The sequence below is a fragment of the Salmo salar genome, chromosome 13 (assembly GCF_965601325.2).
Source record: "Salmo salar chromosome 13, fSalSal1, whole genome shotgun sequence".
NCBI classification, from domain to species: Eukaryota; Metazoa; Chordata; class Actinopteri; order Salmoniformes; family Salmonidae; genus Salmo; species Salmo salar.
This window is the reverse complement of record NC_138303.1, coordinates 12,145,368-12,165,259: the sequence shown is the minus strand read 5'-3', so window position 1 is coordinate 12,165,259 and position 19,892 is coordinate 12,145,368.

The window sequence follows — 19,892 nt, the reverse complement described above, 5'->3', positions numbered from 1 at the left end:
TCTATTGATGATATTTCTGTCTGCAACGTTTCATAACGTTTCCCTACCAAACGTGCCTCAGGATACAAGTAATGTTGATCTGAGTTTTCTGACCTCTGCCCTCAACAGCTGTCCTTGTGTCTCCGTGTATACATTTAACACAATAGTGAGCTTAGCATACTACCAAAGATGGTATAGTATGAAGATAGCCTAAAACTGCTTCGCCAATAGAATTCCCTGATCACATTTGTAGGCCATGTCATGGCGACATTGGCTAGCAAAGATCATAGGAACTTACAGTGTACATTCCTAGGCAGAGCTCATGCGTAGAAGCATGTCATTGGATCCAATGTTAATCTCAAGCCAAACTGTACATCTGCAGGCCTTCAAATGCACTCCTTTGATATAAAGTCGTTTTTGACGAAAATGAAAACGTGTCAGTAACGTGGTGAACTACTTAACCCTTGTGTGGTGTTCATGTTTTTTGTAATTCACCCAATGTTTGCGGGTCTAATGGACCCACAACATTATTTTGTTTTTAATACAGCCATAACAATTTATGTAAAAATACTTAATACTGAGAAGTTGACTTATATCAATTACAAGCAATATAGACGGCATGCATGGTTAATATTTGCCATTTACCTCTGCTTGATCACATTTATCAATAAAAGTGCTATTTGTTTAAAAACCAAAAGGTGATTTTTATGAACAACAATCTATTATAATTTTTTATATATTTTTTTACTTCACCTTTATTTAGCCAGGTAGGCAAGTTGAGAACAAGTTCTCATTTACAACTGCGACCTGGCCAAGAATAAAGCAAAACAGTTCGACACATACAACAACACAGAGTTACACATGGAATAAACAAAACATACAGTCAATAATACAGTTGAAGAAAATCTATATACAGTGTGTGCAAATGAGGTAAAGAAAGGGAAGTAAGGCAATAAATAGGCCATGGTGGCGAAGTAATTACAATATACCAATTAGACACTAGAGTGATTGATGTGCAGAAGATGAATGTGCAAGTAGAGATACAGGGGTGCAAAGGAGCAAGATAAATAAATGCAGTTTGGGGATGAAGTAGTTGGATGGGCTAATCAAGACATCGGTGGAATGAATCATGTTTATCTTGAACAAATATAAATGAAACAAGGTTTTCATCACTATTGATGTTTATTGCTTGAACTGAAAAAATTGGAAGGACACATTTTATATACAGTATTTTACGCAAATGATAAATGACCCAAATTGAACACAAATTAAGGCTGGTCTAGACACCACATGAGGAATAGAGTTTTACTGTGTGTGTTGCAAATGTATTTCTTGCACTTGATGCATGTGTACTGTGTCTTCCTGTCCTTCTTGGGTCCACACACATCGCAACGCTTCTTCTTGTTTCTACCGGCTGCAATCTAGAATGATGGAAAAACTTAGTTCAGGAATTTTACTAACATGTCTCTCACTCACTCACATATATAGTTACAGCAGGCCAAGGTAGGAGAGTCAGACACACACACACATGCAACAGCTTCACTCACACTTACCTCCGGTATTGAAGTTGTTGGTTCTGTGGGTCAGGCAAATGGGGCACCAGCATCCTCCTCCTGAATCCTCCTCACAATGGCTGCAGAAGCTGGGGTCCTTGGGATATGTTGCCTCCTCTGGATTTGAGGTCTTTCCAATGCCTTGCCCAGCTCCTCGAGAAAGAGTCGTCTCCTCTGGAGCTTCCATCTGTTCCAATCTGGGTTTAACGCCATCCAGATGACAAAAGAGTTATGTGCCAAGATGTCCAAGATGTTGAAGAATATCACAAGTGGCCAGCGTAGGGTTCTTCTTTTGCAGCTGTCACCAGCTTGTCTAAATAGTCCACCCCTCCTTTTGTGGCATTGTAATCCATTACGATTTCTGTTTTTTGATATTCCTGGCCAGAGATTCTCCCATCTCTATTCAGCGTACTCATTTGTGGTTTTCTTTGGCAAGTAGGACATTAGGGACGTGTTGGCCATGAACACAAACTAAAAGGAATTGATAGGCCTGTTCTGTGTATTTTTTAAACTAACCATTATTTAACAAGGCAAGTCATTTAAGAGCTCATTCTTAGTTACAATGACGGCCTACCCCAGCCAAACACGGATAACACTGGGCCAATTGTGAGCTGCCCTATGGGACTCCCAATCACAGCCGGATGTGATATACAGCCTGGGAACAAACCAGGGACTGTAGTGACACCTCTTACACTGAGATGCAGTGCCATAGACCACTGCGCCACTCGGGAGCCTCAGAAGCCCCCAATATTCAACTGCTGAGGTGGGAGCTCTGGCTTGTTTTTTTCGTATTGTTCCTACAATAGGCAACTTCCCCTTGAGGAGTTTCTGTCCCAGCTTGTGCAAAGTAAAAAAGTTATTGCATATGAAGTTGTGGCCACGGAGTCCCTGTGTCACGTTGGTTCTTCTCAGGGACCACTCCATCTGGCTTCCCCATATACACTTGCAAGTTCCACACATATAATGAAGAAGCATCACAGGCAGCCCAGATCTTGATTCCATATTTTGTGGGTTTAGACGGTATGTATTGCCTGAAGGGGCAGAGGCCCCTAAATGGCATAAGCTGCTCATCAACAGTAACGTTGGGCCCAGGGTTGTAAAACAGGAGAAGGCGGTCCACCCACTTGTCACACACTGACCTGATTGCAGCTAGCTTGTCTCTCTGCCGCCGAGCTGGTCTGGTGTCTCGGTTATCGAAGCGGATAATCCTGGAGACATTGTTGCACGGAAAAGTTCTCTGCCAGTGTCTGCATCCTGCAGGGATCCTGTGGATTCGCCATTGGATCTGAAAACACCAGCAAGGATAAGAACCCAGAAGTATGCATGAAAATGAGTAATATCTCTCTCCAAAAACACGCCTTACCTCCAAATTAGTGCAGTCCAGAATGATTTTCTGGATGGTGTCTGGGATGAACAGTTGAAAAAAAGACTTTATGTCCTGCACATGAGTAACAGCCATCCGTATCGGCCCTGGTTGCATCCTTATCACATTGGCAGCCATGCGGGGTGGCTCATTCCTTGGGCAAGAAGATTATTCAATTTCACAATTTCTTTACATCTATATTTCTCCTCCTGCAGGCTGCTGATGAGCTTGGTTGCTGATGGGCGGGTCCTGGGACTGGCTGCTGACGGCCTGGTCCTGTGGCTGGCTGAGGGTCAATCTCATCCTCTTCTTCCAACTCACTGTCAGACTCCGAATTCACAGAGACATCAAATCAAAATCAAATCAAATATAGCCCTTCTTACATCAGCTGATATCTCAATGTGCTGTACAGAAACCCAGCCTAAAACCCCAAACAGCAAGCAATGCAGGTGTAGAAGCACGGTGGCTAGGAAAAACTCCCTAGAAAGGCCAAAACCTGGGAAGAAACCTAGAGAGGAACCAGGCTATGAGGGGTGGCCAGTCCTCTTCTGGCTGTGCCGGGTGGAGATTTTAACCTCTATGGGCTAGGTGGGACGCTTGCGTCCCACCTACTCAACAGCCAGTGTAATCCCGTGGCACGATATTCAAATACCTCAAAAATGCAAAAACTTCAATTTTTCAAACATATGACTATTTTACAGCATTTTAAAGACAAGACTCTCGTTAATCTAACCACACTGTCCGATTTCAAAAAGGCTTTACAACGAAAGCAAAACATTAGATTATGTCAGCAGAGTACCCAGCCAGAAATAATCAGACACCCATTTTTCAAGCTAGCATATAATGTCACAAAAACCCAAACCACAGCTAAATGCAGCACTAACCTTTGATGATCTTCATCAGATGACAACCCTAGGACATTATGTTATACAATACATGCATGTTTTGTTCAATCAAGTTCATATTTATATCAAAAACCAGCTTTTTACATTAGCATGTGACTAGCATGTGACTAGCATTCCGACCGAACACTGCCGGTGAATTTACTAAATTACTCACGATAAACGTTCACAAAAAACATAACAATTATTTTAAGAATTATAGATACAGAACTCCTCTATGCACTCGATATGTCCGATTTTAAAATAGCTTTTCGGTGAAAGCACATTTTGAAATATTCTAAGTAGATAGCCCGGCATCACAGGGCTAGCTATCTAGACACCCAGCAAGTTTAGCACTCACCAAAGTCAGATTTACTATAAGAAAAATGTTATTACCTTTGCTGTTCTTCGTCAGAATGCACTCCCAGGACTTCTACTTCAATAACAAATGTTGGTTTGGTCCCAAATAATCCATAGTTATATCCAAACAGCGGCGTTTTGTTCGTGCGTTCAAGACACTATCCGAAAGGGTAAATAAGGGTGACGAGCATGGCGCATTTCGTGACCAAAATTTTCTAAATATTCCATTACCGTACTTCGAAGCATGTCAACCGCTGTTTAAATTCAATTTTTATGCCATTTTTCTCGTAAAAAAGCGATAATATTCCGACCGGGAAAGCGTGTATACGTACAAAGAGAGAGAAAATAAAAGATCCTCACTCTTCAATAAAAAGAGCCAAGATGAACAACAACTTGTCAGACAGGCCACTTCCTGTTCAGAATCTTCTCAGGTTTTTGCCTGCCATATGAGTTCTGTTATACTCACAGACACCATTCAAACAGTTTTAGAAACATTAGGGTGTTTTCTATCCAAAGCCAATAATTATATGCATATTCTAGTTACTGGGCAGGAGTAGTAACCAGATTAAAACGGGTACGTTTTTTATCCGGCCGTGTCAATACTGCCCCCTAGCCCTAACAGGATAACAGCACATGGCCTAGATTTTCAAATGTTTATAAATGACCAGCATTGTCAAATAATAATAATCATAGTAGTTGTCGAGGGTGCAACAAGTCAGTAACACAAGAGTAAGAGTCAGTTGGCTTTTTCATAGCCGATCTGTGAGAGTAACTCTACCGCTCCTGCTGTCTCTAGAGAGTTGTAAACAGCAGGTCTGGGACAGGTAGCACGTCCGGTGAATAGGTCAGGGTTCCAGCAGGTCTGAGACAACAGGTCTGGGACAGGTAGCACGTCCGGTGAACAGGTCAGGGTTCCATAGCTGCAGGCAGAACAGTTGGAACTGGAGCAGCAGCACGGCCAGGTGAACTGGGGACAGCAAGGAGTCATCAAGCCAGGTAGTCCTGAGGCATGGTCCTAGGGCTCAGGTCCTCCGAGAGAGAGAAATGACCCTCATATTCAGAAATATCTTCATCGTCCAAGCTGCCCTGTGAGCAGAGATCATTTTTGCCATACTGATTGATTGTGGTAAGGAGCCACACATGCAAAGCTATTTATTTGTTGTGTCCCTCCCCCAATTTTCACCTGGCTGGGGTAGAGTGTTGGGGAAAAAATGTATTTTTTTCAATGTATCGAAATAATGTTTCAAAATAATGTATTGTAATAACATTGTGCAGGTTCCCGCAAGACATTGTGTAGTTTCACACAACAAAGGGTAAAGAGTGCGAGAAAAGCGGGACAGGCAGACAGGCACGGAGACAGACAGGTTTTTGCTGCTATGTTGAAACAGCAGGCTCAGGGAGAAGGAAGACAGAGATAAGGCACACAACAAACCTTTTTGTTTCATTTTTACTTGTTTTCACCTACACACACACACTTTTCCACACTTTTATTACCCTCAGGTCCAGCGGACCTGAACACCACATATGTAATATAAATGTATAGGGGCGTGCACAGTGTGCATTCAATGAAAATGTGTTATTTTACATGTTCTTCACAGAAAATGAGCCAAGGCCAATGAGTCTCAGGTTGAATTTCTTTTTTCATTTTTCTGTTTGTAAATATTGAAAATGGGTCCCACAGAACCGAACACCACACAAGGGTTAAGATATTGGCTCAAATCTAGGTTGTGCCTTTTTAGATTTTGAGAAATTTCATTTACTTGTCAAACCCAATAAAAATATCCAGTAAATATGCAGTTTTAAAGTAAAATACTTTATGCCTATTATTTCTCAGTAGTTTTTGAGAAGCCTTTTATGTTGACAAGGTATCGGTCAGCTTTGTCACACTTTGATAATGTGTTCAATTCCTTTGTTTAGCAGACATTCATATTTCAACTAAATATAATGCATTTCACACGGAATTTGAAATAAAGTGTTTGAACTGAAACAACCAATAGCGGCCTGCGTTTCAAGTCCCTGCTACTGGGCTGACATGTTTTCACAACACTCTTTCAGAGTAGAAGAAAAATATTTCTTAAAGATATAACAGGCCATGAAATATTGATGTTGCCCTGATTTTGTATGGCACTGCAGTGAATAATTGATTGTTTTGGGGTACGTGGGAAATACGTATTTTCAGCATCCAACTGTTCCCTTTATTGGAGAACAGATTCACATGCTGCTTTGACTGTCATCTGTTGTTATTTCACAAGAGTCCCACTACTGAATTAAACAAAACAGAAATTATATTAGGCTATGACATGTATCATATTGTATCTCTATGGCCTTTGCTCATTAGCTTAAATGTTTGCTGGACCCCAGGAACAGTAGCTGCTGTCTTGGCAGGAACTAATGGGGATCCATAATAAACCTCAGGAAGAGTAGCTGCTGCCTTGGCAGGAACTAATGGAGATCCATAATAAACCCCAGGAAGAGTAGCTGCTGCCTTGGCAGGAACTAATGGGGATCCATAATAAACCTCAGGAAGAGTAGCTGCTGCCTTGGCAGGAACTAATGGGGATCCATAATAAACTGCAGGAACAGTAGTGGCTGCCTTGCCAGGAACTAATGGGGATCCATAATAAACTGCAGGAACAGTAGCTGCTGCCTTGGCAGGAACTAATGGCGATCCTTAATAAACCCCAGGAAGAGTAGCTGCTGCCTTGGCAGGAACTATTGAGGAGACATAATGAATACAAATTGAATTTGTTCAACTCCTGCGTCCTCTGTCTTCCATCCTCTCTCGCCTCCTTTTGAAAAATGTCAAGAGGTGGCGAGGAGCGGGAATGTGGACGAAAATGCACTTATATGAAATGAGAGTCTCCTTCTCCACTCGAGCGTTATCAGGCAAATGACATTTACAGGGGTGGATCCCAAAATAAATGTGTAAAGTTATAAAAACAAATGAAGTTAGCTGTGCGAGATGTTTTATAGATAAAAAATGATAAGTAACATATTGTTTTTAAATGTGTGCATTCCTTTCTCCAACGACAAACAAACGCTGATTCAAAGAGGGTGTGGCAGTTTTCCAAACTCTTCCACAAAGGATGAAAGGTGGCTATTGAGGACACTCTTCTACTAACGAAGTGACATCTCCTCGACCACTTATTGGTTTCCAGGTCCCGGAGGAGAGAAGAAGGACTTTTGCCCAGATTAGAAAAGGCCTATGGGTTCAACAACAATACAAGAGGCTTGAAATGTTGACTGTTGCTTATTATGAGGATCATCAATCAGCCCATGTAAAAAAAATAAAAAAACATGATTACTTGAACAGTTGTTTAGATTTTTTACACACACACACAACATGAATACACCAACAAACAGACAGAACAGACACAACAAATACAAAGAATCACAAATGCGACCCTGTTCCCTATTGCACTACTGTTGAACAGAGCCATATGTGTTATGGTGTACACTTGGTTGGCTGATCTTGCTGTTTTGTGCTCTGTTGGACTTCTCCTGTTTAGCAGCTGTGAATTTGTGTGTGTGCATGTGCGGAAAGGAGTGAACATGTCAATGTGCTCTATTCAACACTTCACATGTCTCTCTCTCTTTCTCTGTCTCTCTGTCTCGGTCAGTGAGGCTGTCATGTACTTTTGGTAAAGCAGTTCTAGACCAAATCAGTACTGTCCTATGGAGATGAGGTTAGGGCCCAGCAGTGTTTCCTGTGGCTGAAGCAGCAGGGGCAGAATATACACATACACACACACCTGGGTCAGGACACGCTCTATGCTTTATTTATGACTCCTCCGGACCAAATCAAAGGCCTTACTGAGGTAGATCAGACTAGCTCCTAAACCAATTTAGTGGTGCATTAATATTATGGCATGAATTTTCACTTCATCCTGTCCAGCACAGGGCATGTTATCCTGGTAGGATGAAGGGGTGGATGGAGGGATGTTGGATCTCCTTCAAATGGGCAGGGATGAAGGGAATTGTAAAGCAAGGAGGGATGGAGGTTGGAGCTCCTTCAAAGGGAAGAAATATTGATCCGAATCAAACGACCGGCCAGGGAAGTTGAAAGACAAACTTAAAAAGAGAGCTCTTACGTCTACCACAGGCAAGGTATTCATCCCATAATGCTATAAGTGTGGATAGAAATATTATTATTATTGTATTAGTATTATTGAAAGCTGATATGTTTTGTGTGTCAGAGTGAACCAAAGCTCAGGAGTCATCTCACTGATGTGAGCAATGCCGAAGCCCAAAATAACACACCGACAATTATGTAACTGTTTAGTTTGACATGAAGATTGTTGAGGTGAGTACAGCCTTTTCCTTGGTGTTTAGCAACTAAAACAACAAAATGGTAGAAAAGACACAGAGACAAAGGTTATGAAGGTGTGCAAGCCAGAAGGCCATTGACTTTGACCTGACAGCGCTAACAGATCCATTGACATTGACATGACACCGCTAACAGATCCATTGACTTTGACATGACAGCGCTACAGATCCATTGACTTTGACCTGACAGCGCTAACAGATTCATTGACTTTGACATGACAGCGCTAACAGATCCATTGACCTTGACATGACAGCGCTAACAGATCCATTGACTTTGACATGACAGCGCTACTTATCCATTGACTTTGACATGACAGCGCTAACAGATCCATTGACTTTGACATGACAGCGCTAACAGATCCATTGACTTTGACCTGACAGCGCTAACAGATCCATTGACTTTGACATGACAGCGCTAACAAATCCATTGACTTTGACATGACAGTGCTACAGATCCATTGACTTTGACCTGACAGCGCTAACAGATTCATTGACTTTGACATGACAGCGCTAACAGATCCATTGACTTTGACCTGACAGCTCTAACAGATCCATTGACTTTGACCTGACAGCGCTAACAGATCCATTGACTTTGACATGACAGCGCTAACAGATCCATTGACTTTGACATGACAGCGCTAACAGATCCACTGACTTTGACCTGACAGCGCTAACAGATCCATTGACTTTGACATGACAGCGCTAACAGATCCATTGACTTTGATCTGACAGCGCTAACAGATCCATTGACTTTGACATGAAAGCGCTAACAGATCCATTGACTTTGTCATGACAGCGCTAACAGATCCACTGACTTTGACATGAACGCGCTAATAGATCCATTTACTTTGACCTGACAGCGCTAACAGATCCATTGACTTTGACCTGCCAGCGCTAACAGATCCATTGACTTTGACATGACAGGGCTAACAGATCCATTGACTTTGACATGACAGCGCTAACAGATCCATTGACTTTGACATGACAGCGCTAACAGATCCATTGACTTTGACATGACAGCGCTAACAGATCCATTGACTTTGACCTGACAGCGCTAACAGATCCATTGACTTTGACCTGCCAGCGCTAACAGATCCATTGACTTTGACCTGACAGCGCTAACAGATCCATTGACTTTGACCTGACAGCGCTAACAGATCCATTGACTTTGACATGACAGCGCTAACAGATCCATTGACTTTGACCTGACAGCACTAACAGATTCATTGACTTTGACCTGACAGCGCTAACAGATCCATTGACTTTGACATGACAGCGCTAACAGATCCATTGACTTTGACCTGACCGCGCTACTTATCCATTGACTTTGACATGACAGCGCTAACAGATCCATTGACTTTGACATGACAGCGCTAACAGATCCATTGACTTTGACATGACAGCGCTAACAGATCCATTGACTTTGACCTGACAGCGCTAACAGATCCATTGACTTTGACCTGCCAGCGCTAACAGATCCATTGACTTGACCTGACAGCGCTAACAGATCCATTGACTTTGACCTGACAGCGCTAACAGATCCATTGACTTTGACCTGACAGCGCTACATATCCATTGACATGACAGAGATAAAAGATACAAAACAGATACAGATGCAACAGGTACTCCACACAAAGCACAGCCTGGCTGAAAGTGGTGATTTGACTTCTCACACATTTTGAGCCCTGAAAACTGTTCTCTTGTTTATACAGTGAGCTCCAAAAGTATTGGGACAGTAACACATTTTTATTGTTTTGGCTCTGTACTACAGCACTTTGGATTTGAAACAATACAATGACTATGAGTATAAGGGCACAAGGGGAGACCCAGATACAGACATGAGAGGCAGATGGTTTGAGTCTTGATATTTATTAAACAATCCAAAAGGGGTAGGCAAGAGATGTTCGTGGACAGGCAAAAGGTCAAAACCAGTTCAGAGTCCAGGAGATACAGAGTGGCAGGCAGGCTCGAGGTCAAGGCAGGCAGAAAGGTCAGGCAGGCGGGTACGGAGTCCAGAAAACAGGCAAGGGTCAAAAACCAGGAGGACTAGCAAAAGAGAATAGATGCAGAAGTACGGGAAAAACACTGGTTGACTTGAAAAACATACAAGACAAACTGGCACAGAGAGACAAGAAACACAGGGATATATACACCAGGGATAATAAGTGACACCTGGAGGGGGTGGAGACAGTCACAAGACAGGGTGAAACAGATCAGGTTGTGACAGTGAGGTTGAAGTGCAAACTGTCAGCTTCAATACATTATTTACCATTCATTTCTATTGGGCACAAAATAATCTGAAACACAACCAAAACAAACAGCATATGCATCCAACAAATTCGTAACGTCACCATCTTGATGTAATCATTACATGTTAGGAATATGGGGACCAAATACTAAACTTTTGACTGATTACTTTAATATGCATAAAAGTGAATTTGTCCCAATAATTTTGTTTCCCTAAAATGGTTGGACTATGTACAAAATGTTCTGTAATTTGTAAATGGTTCATAGATGACGAAAACCTAAAATTAAAGCTGACAGTTTGCACTTTAACCTCAAAGTGCTGGAGTACAGAGCCAAAACAACAACAAAGTGTCACTGTCCCAATACTGTTGGAGCTGTACATTATCTCTGTATATATCTCACTGTATTTCTGTCCATACTGTATCTTTATATATATATATATCTGGCTGTTTTTTGACTGCTCCAACACCTGTTTACTGTTTACCATGAAGTCGTCATTTTTTATTTTTTTCCCTGGGTAAGATATTGTTGGATTCCTGTCATTGTTGTTGAGCACCCCTCATTTTGAGCACTTTCTGTTGTTTGCCGGAGCGCTGCGTCCTACCTGAACTCAATTTTCTCTTGTGTTTACATGTTTTAACGCTTCAGTGCTTTGAGCACTGAGAAAGTAGCTGAAAACTTTATCCTGTTGAAAATCATGCTCACTGGTGTGATGATGAATAGACTGTTTTGCAACTCTTGTTCATATTTTGTAATTACTCTTCCCCTTCATAAATTAGAACAATTGGACCCATCATGGTTTTATTCTTCAGCTGCTATCACCTCTTATTGATCATCAGTGAACTATGGGTAATGTGAAATATGACTTTCTCTCGCTCGCTCTCTCTCTATGTGGGAGGGAGCTATACATAATTCATGGAGAGGAAGTCATTAGGATGTGTGAAATGCATTATTCCTGCTAGGGTTGGATGTGTGCATGGAGAAAGCACAGGGGGTGATGAATACGCAGTGATGTGATGTATGTCCAATACCAGTCAAAAGTTTGGACACACGTACTCATTCAAGGGTTTTTCTTTATTTTTACTGTTTTCTAACATTGTAGAATAGTAGTGAAGACATCAAAACTATGAAATAACACATATGGAATCATGTAGTAACCGAACAAATCAAAATATATTTCTTCAAAGTTGCCACCCTTTGCCTTGATGACATCAGTGGTACCAGCAGGTTACTATCTAATACCTGTGTTGACACTACCATAGCCTTGACCTTGTGGAATGCCTGCTCCTATCGGTCTCCCCACATCCACTCTGTCTCTTTTTTTCAACAGCTCAGTGATGGGGTGTAGCACTGATGACAGAACCAGCAAGAATTTGCGCAAGTAGTTCAGCAGTCCCAGTATTTGGCAAAGCTCAGTGATGTTAATTGGACTGGGCATCTCGGAGACGGCTTTCACTTTGCTGTCATCCGGCTTTATCCCATCCGCTCCGATCACATGAGCGAAGTACTGGATCTCCGACTTCCCAAAGTGACACTTGTCTTTGTTCAGCTTTAGTCATAACTCTTTGATGGTCTGTAGCACTTTGCTCAGATTCCTGTTGGGTTCTTCCTTGTTTGCACCGTAGACCAGAATGTCATCCATCACAACGACTGTGCCCTTGTGTCCTCTCAGGAGCTTGCTCATCTCCCTCTGAAAGATTCTCTGGCGCGTTGGTTATTCCAAAAGGAAGGCGCTTGAAGCAGAATCTCCCCATAGCAGTAATGAAAGTCGTCAGTTCTCTGAAGCTCTGTTCAAGCGGTATCTGCCAAAAACCGCTAGATGCATCGAATGGGGTGAAGACTCTCGCCCCAGATAGGTTTGGTGCTATATCCTCCAAGGTGGGTAAAGTGAACCTATCCTGTTTCGGTGCTTCGTTGAGTTGTTTTAAGTCTACACATGTTCTCACTTTGCCATTTTTCTTCAACACCAGCATCATGGGAGCACACCGGTCTGTAGGCTTGGTTACTCCCTCGATGAGGCAATTTTTTCTCATTCTGTCCAGTTCTTCCTCCGCTTTTGGAAGGAGTGGAAAAGGAATTCTGCGTGGCGAAGTCAGAGAATAGGGGACTGCATCAGGCCTAAGCTCACTTGACTGGTTCAAAGTTCAGTAGCCTTATCTCTCCAAACACATCTGTGCTGATCTCATCTGCTCTGAGGACCAAACCCATATTTCATGCAACGGTTCTGCTAAGTAGGCTATTAGCATATACTTTTCTTTTACTTGTTGCTAGGAATTTCCCCATACAATCAATCCTGCCACCTTGGCTGTGAACGTCAGTTTCAATGTTAACCAGCAGGCGGCTCTGTGGCAACCTCTGTTAAGTGCTCTGAGACATCACTATATTATCAGCACCAGTGTCAACCTTGAACTTTACACGTGCCATTCACTGGGAGCTCAACATGCCACTGTTCTTCAGAATCAGACTGCTTAGTAACTGATCCTAAAAATAACACCCCTTGCATTTCCTCTTCATCCTCAGCTGTAACTTATTTGGCCATTTTTGTTTTGCATGCAATCTCAAAATGCCCAATTTTGTTACACTTCATGCATCCTTTGTTGCGTGCTGGACAATTTTCACTGTCATCATGGCTGCGGTTACAACGTGGGCAAACTTCCCTGTTTTGACTGACTGTTTCTTTGCTGAGAACTGTTTGTTCTGGCCACCTGCAGTCTACTTAGAATGATTTTTGTGATGCTGTGGTTGGCGTCTCACCTCATCAACGTAGTTCTCAGCTCCTGCACTCATGTCCTCGTGCTACTTCTATATCTGCTCTGACTGGAGCATGCTGCTTCTTTATCTACTGGCACACCATTTGTATCGCCTTCTCCAGTGTCAAGTCTGGCTCGAGCTGTAGCTTTTGTGAAACATCCCTGTTGTTCATACTGCCAATCACAATCCTGTCCATTATTTGTTCATCCTTTGTAGTTCCAAACTCACAGTGTTCAGCCAGCTCATGCAGATTCCACTGTCTGTCCCCTTTATGGAAACATGCTCGTTCGTGAATCACAACTTGGCTCACTGTCACCCCTAGCTGTGGCACAAAATGTTCATTCATTTTTTCAATCACCACATCATAGTTGAACTCATCATTAAAGTCATCAAAGGAGAATGCATTATAGACAATCTCTGCTTCTTTCCCAATTGTATAAAGTAATGAATTCACCTGCAACAGGTCTCCTTATCCAGATTCGATACCACTCGAAAATGGGAAAAACATTGTCTCTAGATCCGGAGCGCCAACGGCTGCGAGAAATTGAACGGCACTGGTGCGTTGAATTTCGACATTTTCCTCTGTTAGTTCTTTAATTCTGATGGAGATAAGGCAGTGAATTATCCAGTTCAGTTATGTTTAACTCCTAAATCAGACAATTAACATGCAGTCCACCAAGCTACTATCTGCTAGTCCTCATTGTTAATATCCAGTTATAACAATGACACGCATAACCAATCAATTACGTAGATATCTACCAGACATCAACTACAGATACAGCCAGTGATGCTGAACAAGAGCACCACATTTTTTACATTTTTAGTCATTTAGCAGACGCTCTTATCCAGAGCGACTTACAGTAGTGAATGCATACATTTCATACATTTTTATTTTTTTTCCCCCCCGTACTGGTCCCCCGTGGGAATCAAACCCACAACCCTGGCATTGCAAACACCATGCTCTACCAACTGAGCCACATGGGTGGTGGTCTCAAAAGAGGTGCAGGTTTAAATATAGGTACAACTGTTCCAGCGTCCTGTCCCAGAGGACATGTATGACCAGCAGGAGACAGGGGATCCAATTCACACGTTCATTGCACATACCAAACAGACACACACACTGCATTACAAACAGAAGGGACTACTGGAAGTGATAGTGGTCTGTAGGTCAGTGACGCACTGATACTAGCATGTGTTGTGAGAGTCCAGGGCTGCTGGAAAAGAGTCCAGAGGTTGTAGCCCAGCTGTTGGTGTGCTGGGCAGAGGTTTATGAGAGATCTTCTCACTCTGCCGCTGTTGCTGAAGACTGAGCGAGGGAAGCAGGAATTGGGGATCTGTAACTCCAGATGACTGCCTGTGATTAGCTGACCCCACAATGTGATAGGGACCCGTAGCACACCCCCTTAGCAACAGTGTGGCCAGGCCCAGAGGTGTGAAATAACTCCCAGGGCCGGAGTCCGGGTTTTGATGCATTTCCACTGAGGAGTTCCCCCAGTATTTGACCTGAAAGCCTCAGAGTCTTGGGTTTCCACTTACACGGCCTGGCTCCTGGGACATACTGGGCCATGGCCTCAATGGACCTGCTCTGGGGCTTTCCGGGTGGTATTAACATAACAATGACTAACTGTGAACATGGGTTTACACCTTTGTGTCCCGCAAAGCAACTGTTTGATTATGCAGAGGTTGTTGATTGTGCTTTTCCCAAATACTCACTATCATCCCTAGCTTTGGAAACAACATTTCCCTAGCATAACATCAGGGTGTATACACTAGTCACAGGGGTGGGCAATTCCAGTCCTTGGGGCCTGATTGGGGTCACAGTTTTGCCCCAGGCCCAGCTAACACATCTGACTCCAATAATCACCTAATCATGATCTTCAGTATAGAATGTAATTTGATTAATCAGCTGTTTTTGCTAGGGATGGAGAAAAAGTGTGAGACCAATCATGCCCTCGAGGACTGGAGTTGCCCACCCCTGCGTGGAACACTGATGTTACAGTTGAAAAAGCAGCAGGTTAAAGTGGTTAAAGTCTGTTGGATCTGTACAACAATGGTTGAAGATATTTTCTCAAAGGGTGGTTTTGATAACTTTGCTTTTTTTTAGGGTAGATAAAGGATCAAATCAAATAGTATTTGTCACATGCACCGAATTCAACAGGTGTAGTAGACCTTACCGTGAAATGCTTACTTACAAGCCCTTAACCAACAATGCAGTTTTAAGAAAAATAAACTAAAGTTAAAAAAGTAACACAGTAAAATAACAATAACGAGGCTATATACAGGGGATACCGGTACCGACTCAAAGTGCGGGGGTACAGGTTAGTCGAGGTAATTGAGGTAATGGACTGAGAGTCTAATGAGGAATCTAACGATCACACAGTGACAACACAGTTTGTTTTACCCCTGGCTTCTGTTTTCTCCCCTGCAATTCAGCCTGTGATGAATGTAACGATGGACACAATGACTAATGTCTCTCTCTTACTTTACCAATGGTGTTTAGAGAGTTTTCAGACATTGTCCAATAGATGTGGAGGTTAGCAATAATAATGCAACAACAAGCTCAGCATTTCCTCTAAGCAGGTCATTTTTTTCAAGAGTGGCAGCACTTATAAATAATGGAGCCAATGTGTGACATTGAGATCAACATTTCAAAATGTTTTGAAAAAACGAAAAAGGATTTTCATGCAGTTCCATATGTGTACTTAGTGGAATAAAAGCTAATATATGAAAATTGACTCATAACTACACCTATACAACACCATGGCATAGGACTATACTGTACATTCTTTAAAGGGTTTTAGGGTTTTTACAGACATTGGCAGGTCAAATTCAAGCACTTAATAGTCATTTTCAATGGCCTCAATGTTATACAATTGTATAATTTATATAAATTATATGTTGCCACTTTAAGAATAGTAAAAATGTTTGGCCTTGCCAATGCACTGATATTTTCTTACATTCTAAAATATGTGAGAATAATGTGGCCATTACCTGACAAAATAGATTGGATTCATGCATTAATCTCACCATTTTAATCTCACTGTCACTGTTTTTATAATGAGAAAGGGACCAAAAAACAGGTTCCTTTTTTAAGTGAAGGGTTTCTTATGGAAAGCCAAGTTGAAGCCATAATTAGATGCTGTGGTCCTCATAATAACCGAATATGGATTTACTGCAACAGAGTAGCGCAACACCGTTCAATTGAAGAGGCGGAAAACAAACGAAAGTGGCCACATCTCTCACAAAAACAGATAACAAATGTAATCACAGATAATTGTAAGGGAGCAGGAGAACTTATAAATTGGCTAAAATAAATTGCAAGGACTTTTCAAGCACCAAATTAAGGAAATGTCCTTTTCAAGATAGGCACATTCCAGTACTCCAAATTCAAGATCAAGTATTCTACTTTGAGCTCCTTGAAATGTTTAACATCTGTCATCTTATTTCATTACCAGATCATATTGATAAGCCCACTAGACTATGTCATTTCATTATATCCAGAATAATTAATAGGAATAGCTTGGGTGTTGCGCAATAGTCTATCCTACACAATTGCGCACAGTGGACTCGGTGTCCAATACGAGGCACAAAAACATATGAAAACATGAACTCATTACCAAATCAAATCCAATTTTATTGGTCACATACACGTGATTAGCAGATGTTATTGCGGGTGTAGAGAAATGCTTATGCTTCTAGCTCTGACAGTGCAGTAATATCTAACAAGTAATATCTAACAAATTACAAAACATATACCCAATACACACAAATCTAAGTAGGAATGAATTGAGACTATACATATGGACGAGTGATGTCAGAGCAGAACCTACTAAGATACAGTAGAATAGTATAGAATACAGGATATACATATGAGATGAGTAATGCAAGATATGTAAACATTATTAAAGTGACTAGTGTTCCATTCCTTAAAGTGGCCAGTGATTTCTAGTCTATGCCTATAGGCAGCAGCCTCTAATGTTCTAGTGATGGCTGTTTAACAGTCTGATGGCCTTGAGATAGAAGCTGTTTTTCAGTCTCTCGGTCCCAGCTTTGATGCACCTATACTGACCTCGCCTTCTGGATGATAACGTGGTGAACAGGCAGTGGCTCGGGTGGTTGTTGTCCTTGATGATCTTTTTGGCCTTCCTGTGACATTGGGTGCTGTAGGTGTCCTGGAGGGCGGGTAGTTTGCCCCCGGTAATGAGTTGGGCAGACCGCACCACCCTCTGGAGAGTCTTGCTGTTGCAGACGGTGCAGTTGCTGTACCAGGCGGTGATACAGCCCGACAGGATGCTTTCAATTGTGCATCTGTAAAAGATTGTGAGGGTATTAGGTGAATTTCTTTAGCCTGCTGAGGTTGAAGAGGCTTTGTTGCACCTTCTTCACCACATGATCTGTGTTGGTGGTGCATTTCATTTTGTCAGTGATGTGTAACCAAGGAACTTGAAGCTTTCCACCTTCTCCTCTGTGGTCCTGTTGATGTAGATAGGGGAGTGCACCCTATGCTGTTTACTGAAGTCCACGATCATCTCCTTCGCTTTGTTGACTTTGAGTGAGAGGTAGTTTTCCAGGCACCACACTCTCAGAGCCCTCACCTCCTCCCTGTAGGCTATCTCGTCATCTTTGGTAATCAAGCCTACTACTGTTGTGTCATCTGCAAACTTGATGATTGAGTTGGAGGCGTGCTTGGCCACGCAGTCATGGGTGAACAGGGAGTACAGGAGGGGGCTGAGAACGCAGACTTGTGGGGCCCCAGTGTTGAGGATCAGCAGAGTGGAGGTGATGTTTTTTACCTTCACCACCTGGGGGCGGCCCATCAGGAAGTCCAGGACCCAGTTGCACAGGGCGGGGTTCAGACCCAGGGCTTTCAACCTTAATGATAAGCTTGGAGGGTACTATGGCTCTGTCATATCCTCACATGGTCTCTCCTATCATTGCTACGCAGACGACACACAATTCATCTTCTCCTTTCCCCCTTCTGATAACCAGGTGGCGAATCGCATCTCTGCATGTCTGGCAGACATATCAGTGTGAATGACGGATCACCACCTCAAGCTGAACCTCGGCAAGACGGAGCTGCTCTTCCTCCCGGGGAAGGACTGCCCGTTCCATGATCTCGCCATCACTGTTGACAACTCCATTGTGTCCTCCTCCCACAGTGCTAAGAGCCTTGGCGTGACCCTGGACAACACCCTGTCGTTCTCAGCTAACATCAAGGCGGTGACCCGATCCTGTAGGTTCATGCTCTACAACATTCGCAGAGTACGACCTTGCCTTACACAGGAAGCGGCACAGGTCCTAATCCAGGCACTTGTCATCTCACGTCTGGATTACTGCAATTCGCTGCTGGCAGGGCTCCCTGCCTGTGCCATTAAACCCTTACAACTCATCCAGAACGCCGCTGCCCGTCTGGTGTTCAACCTTCCCAAGTTCTCGCACGTCACCCCGCTCCTCCGCACACTCCACTGGCTTCCAGTTGAAGCTCGCATCTGCTACAAGACCATGGTGCTTGCCTACGGAGCTATGAGGGGAACGGCACCTCCGTTCCTTCAGGCTCTGATCAGTCCCTACACCCAAAGAAGGGCACTGCGTTCATCCACCTCTGGCCTGCTCGCTTCCCTAGCTCTGCGGAAGCACAATTCCCGCTCAGCCCAGTCAAAACTGTTCGCTGCTCTGGCACCCCAATGGTGGAACAAGCTCCCTCACGATGCCAGGACAGCGGAGTCAATCACCACCTTCCGGAGACACCTGAAACCCCACCTCTTTAAGGAATACCTGGGATAGGATAAAGTAATCCTTCTACCCCCCCCCCCCCCCACAAAAAAAAAGATATAGATGTACTACTTTAAAGTGGTTGTTCCACTGGATATCATAAGGTGAATGCACCAATTTGTAAGTCGCTCTGGATAAGAGCGTCCGCTAAATGACGTAAATGTAAAATGTAAATGAATGCTGACCGATAGTCAATAAACAGCATTCTTACATAGGTATTCCTCTTGTCCAGATGGGATAGGGCAGTGTGCAGAGTGATGGCGATTGCATCGTCTGTGGATCTATTGGGGCGGTAAGCAAATTGAAGTGTACCTTGATGCTTTCTCTGTTAAATCTAACAAGACCCTGCTGTAAATCAAGCAGACAACAACAGATGATCGACCTCAATTCACTAGGGGGATCCCGATTGGCGCAGCGGTCAAAGGCACTGCATCTCAGTGCTAGAAGGTGTCACTACAGACCCTGGTTGAATTCCACTGTATCACAACCAGCCGTGATGGGAGTCCCATAGGACGGAGCACAATTGGCCCAGCATCGTCCGGTTTAGGGTTTGGCCGGGGTAGGCTGTCATTGTCAATAGGAATTTGTTCTTAGCTGACTTGTCTGGTTAAATAAAAGGGATATTAGATCCAATGGCACAACTGTCTTCACCAGTGTAAC